This window comes from Sinohyriopsis cumingii, chromosome 8 (genome assembly GCF_028554795.1).
Source record: "Sinohyriopsis cumingii isolate HCF-2022 chromosome 8, ASM2855479v2, whole genome shotgun sequence".
NCBI classification, from domain to species: Eukaryota; Metazoa; Mollusca; class Bivalvia; order Unionida; family Unionidae; genus Sinohyriopsis; species Sinohyriopsis cumingii.
This window is the reverse complement of record NC_142968.1, coordinates 29455237-29461857: the sequence shown is the minus strand read 5'-3', so window position 1 is coordinate 29461857 and position 6621 is coordinate 29455237.

The following is a 6621-nucleotide window of genomic DNA, read 5'->3' as shown; positions in this document are numbered from 1 at the left end:
AATCACTGTATTTGTGACATATATATATACATATATATATATATATATATATATATATATATATATATATATATATATATATATATATATATATATATATATTCATTTTATAAATTTGCATCTTTCATCACATTGTGTTGTGTTGTCATTCGATCCAAGCATCCATCCAGTTATATCCTCTTACAGCCATCGTCTTCTTCTTTGGTCAAGTTAGAATATCAGCTTGCATGGTTGACGTGTTTTGAGGTGTTGTTTTCAACTCAGAAGACACAGGCTTATAGATCTGGACATGAGCTTCAGGTGTGCCAAAAATTTTTATTTCGGAATATAGGTTGGTCGCGGTTGATATTTTCCTCTGATTCATTTGGGGTTGTGAATTAGTCGGTGGATGATCTCTTCAGTGCCTGTTTGCAGCTTACCTCTGCCAAGTGTCTTTGCGCGTGGGCTCAAACCCAGATCGAGAATCACGTTTGTTTGAACACAACAACCGGACTAGCTGAAACCAAACTCCATATAGACATCGACTTAATACTAAATGATAAACATCAGTCTCTTCTCCCATCCAGTTTACATACAAGACACTACATTCAGAATAGTTAAACTGTTCGTTATCAGTTCAGTGCATTTATTTTAATCAATCCATGTCACACACGATCCACTGCTCCATAACGCGCACTTAAGGGACTGTTCTTCGCCAAATGATTTGTGTTCATTATATTCATTATATATGCACAGTGTCAAAATAATACATGAGAAAGCACATTCTCGCATGCTATTATTCTGGCAGTCATTATTGCCTATTATTTTTATTACTCTAACTGTAAATGTACACTAGAAAGTGACTATCTTGATTTGATTTTCCTGTTGTTCAAATTAACTTGTATATAGGCATCGTCTATAATTGCTTTCTTTCAATTTGTAGGCCAGTTTTGCACTCAAGCAAAATTAAGCAGCCAATAAATAACAGCCAATGTTCCTTTTCTAACTTGTTCGACAGCTTTTTACCGCGCGCTGCATTATTTAGTAGTAATTTCACCTAACTGGTTTCAGTTTATTGTACAAATTGAACCACTACTTTTCTTGATAACCTTTCTTGTTTAAATCAAAACCAACAATCTATAAGGAAACATTGTTTCTTTTTTCGTGTGTACTGTACGTCACAGCTTATTTTTACAAATCTTTTATTCCGACCATATTGTATATTAATAGACGTTTTCTGTTCTAAACAACTGTGTACAAATCTGTGAATCGTTTTTCTGTCAGGGTTTGGGATTTATGTGTACAAATATGCAGTTCTGCCATGCAATTCTGCCAAACATCAAGTTTGTACTTTCGCTTATATTCTGTCAAATTGAGGTATGTAAAACGTGAAATGATGGATTGTGGCATCGTCAGATTTGTGGTCACTGCAGTGTTACGTGCTTAGGCTCTTTTAAACAGTAACAAAAAAAAGTGAAGACAACAAGCTTTGTAAAATTTAACAAATAATTTATTTCCCTAGAAAACAAAGTAAACACGAGAAAAAGAACTTACGGTTTTAAGAAACAAAATCCCAAACTAATCCAAAATTAATCCAAGAATTAAAAATAAAAGTCCTAATAATAAAATTTCCTAATGAAACGAGTTCGAATCCCGATGAAATCCAAAATAGACAACGATATCGCATGTTGTTGTCAGCGTCGTCCTGATGTGTCTACAGTTCTTTGTTGAATCACAAAAATGATATTCCAGTGTTTGAATTCTGTAAATTTCGATAACTGTCCTTGTTCAAGAATTAATTTAGCGCACAAGTATTTCCAAGGAAACATAATCTCTTAGAATCCAACTGATTTGAAGAAAACAAAATAATTAGCCAAAAACAAAGCTCACAACATAAAACAATTTGACTTCTCAAGTGTTATGGTAAGAAAAGCTATTATTTCTCAAAATATCACTATTAAGTCTTATTAAGAGGCAAAACAGATGTCCGGAGGTGGTTCATCTGATCATGTTTCTAAAACAAGATATAAGCTTTTTACATGCCTAATATCACGTACTCCCAGTATGGCCTCGATTTCATTTAATGAATCTTTACTCTGAGAAAGAATGAAAAAAGTTGTTTACTTCAACTCAGTCCGATTTCTCAATCAAGGCCAGGAACCAGCTCTGCATTAGATACAACGTTTCTATCTTCAGTGTTTACGAAAAACAGTCTAGTCAAACTGAACTGAATTAATTTTCTGGAAAATGTCAAATCCAGTAAATAAAATTACATGACATTAGCATGTAACAGAATAAAAATATTTAAAACTAACAAACAAACAATTGAATTAAGTCAAATATAAATTAAATCAAATATTCATGACAGCAGTAAAAGATGATAAACTCTATTTTCACAACTTTTGAGAGTGTCGTTTCCAACTTTCGATCCTTAAGTCTCATTTGAACCTTCATATAACCAAATTGCCGATGTTTTCAAATGATTGTATAGTTCAGATAAGATTCAATGTCATTGAAAAGTCATGCATATCTTAATTGTTGCAACTGTGGAATACATCCGCTTGTAAATGAATTATCTTCATAATATGTATATTACATGAGGTTGTTTTAGTTTTTCTGCCACTGACACAAATCGTATGTTAACCTGGCACCTGTGTTAAAAATAGTGTTCTGAAGTGAGGTCAGAAAAGATGGTCAAAGTTTCCAGTCTATTTATATCCTTCTCATTCATGAGCATATCTGCATATATCTAACGACCTTTGACATAGTTGTAAAAAATTTTAGTCATATATAATTATTAAAAAAACCCAGATAAAATCATGCTCCTAGGAGTCATTGGAGATAAAATGCCCAAATTACACGTCATCATAAACTGCTTCAGGTTTAATTGCACATTTAAATGTGTCATTATGTCTGCATATAAATAGACAAACATAAAAAAGACACAACAAATACTCAAAACGTAGGACACGAACCGCATTCCTCTGTGTTGCAAGCGGCTAATTTACCAACATACCAAATAACCATGCTCAACTTAATGGTTCATTGTAAGCCGCATAGCGTTTGCAATGTAACTTGACTGCGAAGATATTGTGTTGTTCTTTATATTATATATGTTATATTAATAGCGTACAATTACACTTTATTAAATATAAACTTCATTTCAGTTTACATACTGGGTCTCCTACTAAATAGCTGAAAGCATGCTACATCAAATACAGTGTCAATTCATATAGTAGGAGGTCTTAATATTGTTTATTGTAGTCCTGAAACACTTCGTTTCATTGGGATATTCCGTAATGCATATAATGTCTGTCGAAATCTCTTCGTGGAGCAAGCCTGCATTGATATCTAACTGTGAGCTTGCAGTTGCTGAACGACACACAATATGCAGTTGCCAATGAGCCAGTCCATCATCGATTGTCCTTTATTATGAAATAATGAAAATGACTGTAAAGTAGTTTGATTTATATATTGAACGAAAAATTTATACAAAGATTTGAAAATTATCAAAATTTACACCTTCATTTTTTGTCGCTATATTCATAACTAAGCAGCTGTATTAACCATTTTATTTTAATCCATATGAGACGGGCATTTGTTTTATGTTTTAATAGCATGTTCACGATTTTAACTTATCTGTTCATGATTTACAAACACGCCCAAGTAGTCGTTCGGCTTTTCCATCTTGATGGTGTAGTCCTCTTTTAATTTAATATTTAATGGACTCGTTGTCTTGCATCATAATTTAAAACTCAAACGTACATGAGTGTTAGGCCACAATCAATATACTAAATACTAACACTGTCATTTAATTTTATTTTACTAGTACTGATTCTTTGCAAAACTTGAATCTTTATATCTGTCACTCGTTAATTTTGTTAAGACATGTACCTCTTATTTATTGTATGCTCATATTTTTCCCCGTTAACTTTACATTGTCAGAATCGTTCAGTATTACCCGATACTGAACTCGCGCGACAAATACACATATAGCATTCACGTGCATAAAAGAACTACTTTCTATTGTAAACAAACAATGGACGCAGACGCCAGCACTTTTGATTTGTACACAAATCATGTACACTCGCGTAAGAGGCTCTTTACGTTCTGGTTGTTTAAATTTGTTTCTGAATGAACTAAAACATATGTTTCGTGTACTGGCACATACCATCTGCTTTGGCGCATTCCGCGTTGATACAATGTTACGGATTTAGGCTAGCTACATTATATAACAGACGCAAGATAAGGTCCTTGCAAATAACATACAAGTGACAAGCCATATACTCTCTTCTTTAGCTGGTGATAAGAATGGCAAAATAAAATATACTTAGTTTTACATCCTGAATTTCCTCAAAATGTATTTTCTTAATTCTGCAAATCCTAATTGCATGAGCCACGTCTTAGGTTTTCAATCTGGATTACACGTTTCGAAATTGTGCTGTAATTTCGATGATAAGTGCAACTGCATCCTCCTTACTGCGCTCAAAATGAAATAAACATTAAATTCCATAGCGTATTTTTGATAATTCAATTGAAAGACTTAGTATTTTTCCCACTTTATGATTTCAAACATTCACTGACAGAAACAGAAACACATTTGCAGATGTCAACACGCTTCTCCCTATCTTATTAAATCTCATGTATTTCATATGGAATCGTCACATACACATCCCGTCAATAATCACGAAATTTCCTAGAATCGAGAAAAATACCAAAATCTATCATTCCAGATCAAATGGAAAAGTTGTTGCAATGCACATTCATTCACAATATGACTCCAAATTTCAAGTTTAACTAGACACGCCTTTTTGTTTCGAAAGTTATGTCGAGCGCGCGACTAAGTTCAAATGTGATCTGGGCGGAGTTATGTGCGCATTAATAATGTTGATTTGTGTAATGATGAATATGTGCTTGTGTATTTAGTTTGGAATGGGGCATACATTCATTTACGTTGTTTCTTGTAGTGTAGTGTGTTTATATAATTAAACCTTAGGTAGAATTAAACAAAATGAGCATATAATAAAAAGGTTACTGCATTTGTGTGGGAAAATATGAACTCGTTGTGTCGGAAAGATATACTGCACTCCCAAGGTCGTACAGTATTCCATCCCAAAATTCGTTCATATTTTCCGATACAAATGTAGTAACCTATAAATATAATATGAATATGTACTTTCACTTTATCCTTTTTTGTCTTATGGCACTTGTGCATTTTATAATTAAGCTGCTACTTTTGTCTCCGCTCTCATCTTTCGTCTTGTTTCTGGTTTGATGTTTTTCTCTTATTATTTACCTTTTGTGTCCACATATGTATGTATGTATGTATGTATGTATGTATGTATGTATGTATGTGTGTGTGTGTGTGTGTGTGTGTGTGTGTGTATGTATGTATGTATGTATGTAGAGTTGAATACTATTGCAGTGCTCGATGTTTTCAGAATTTCTTCTGCATAACGCCACATTTCGCTTATTTATCTTACATTCACTACATGACCATACGCTTACTTATCTTACATGTTTATGTTCATGTTGGTTGGTTGTCCATTCTTTGGGACAATGCCGACTCTACCTCGTGAAGGTCACTGCTTTGATTCACTTAAATGCCGACCGCAAACTTTAAGACCCAAGATACCAAAGTACTCCGACATATATATATTATCGCGATTGACCCGAGAAAAGTTCTTCTACATCAATTTTCCCTTTGGCAACCAAATTTATTCAAAATGAAGCTTTTAATTTGTTTAGTACGGAACAGGCATTGCTAATAAAACTGTGGTTCTTTGAGCTGGGCAGAGCTAATAGTACTTGGATTATCGGAAAAAGGAATTTATTACACTATGACTGGTGGAGATAGTTATATCCATAATTGTTCTTTTGCAAAACGGCGTTTTCAGTTTATGATACATATGGACATGCAGGTGGTGGGGTTCATGAAATATAAGTCTAGAACCAGTAGTCGAGGACCAGCCTTAAAATTATATGCGCATAACCCCATGCATTGCACAGTGGTTCATTGGAGCAACGAAAGCATCTGTATTGCCCTCATTTTCCATTTATTATTCTTCATTCATAATTTCAGCTAAGTTTGGATAGTCTGTAAAATGAGCTTTAAGTGTTTTGTTCCTCCTAGCAGCGTGTTAGACAGTCAGTGTCGTAACCCGGGTATAGATGTGATGTTATTAGTATTACTAAGCGAAACTACTCAAAATCGATTTGACATCTACAATTAAAGAAATAGACTTGAGTGATAATTGTCTTTCTATATTGTGATGTAATGATTCAAACATTAATATACATTTTTCGTGGTGGGTGGGCATGGAGTGGTCAGCTATTATGTTTAACGGATGTAACGCAAAATCATGTATAGAGGAGAAATCCGGGGATTTGGGGTGGTGTAAAGTGCCCACCCCACCCCCTCCCATATGTGCGGGTTCCCATGACAACGATTACTTAATATAATGATTGTAAGTATTGCTTTTTAAATCGTTGAACATTAATGGTATCAAATAATTGTTGTGATTGAGATTTAAACTCGACTTGAATAATAAAGTAAGGAATAATAATCCCAGGAAAAATTCCAACGGTGGAACTTTACGAAATATTGATACCTATCTGTTAAGGCTCCAGACTGATAGCGTG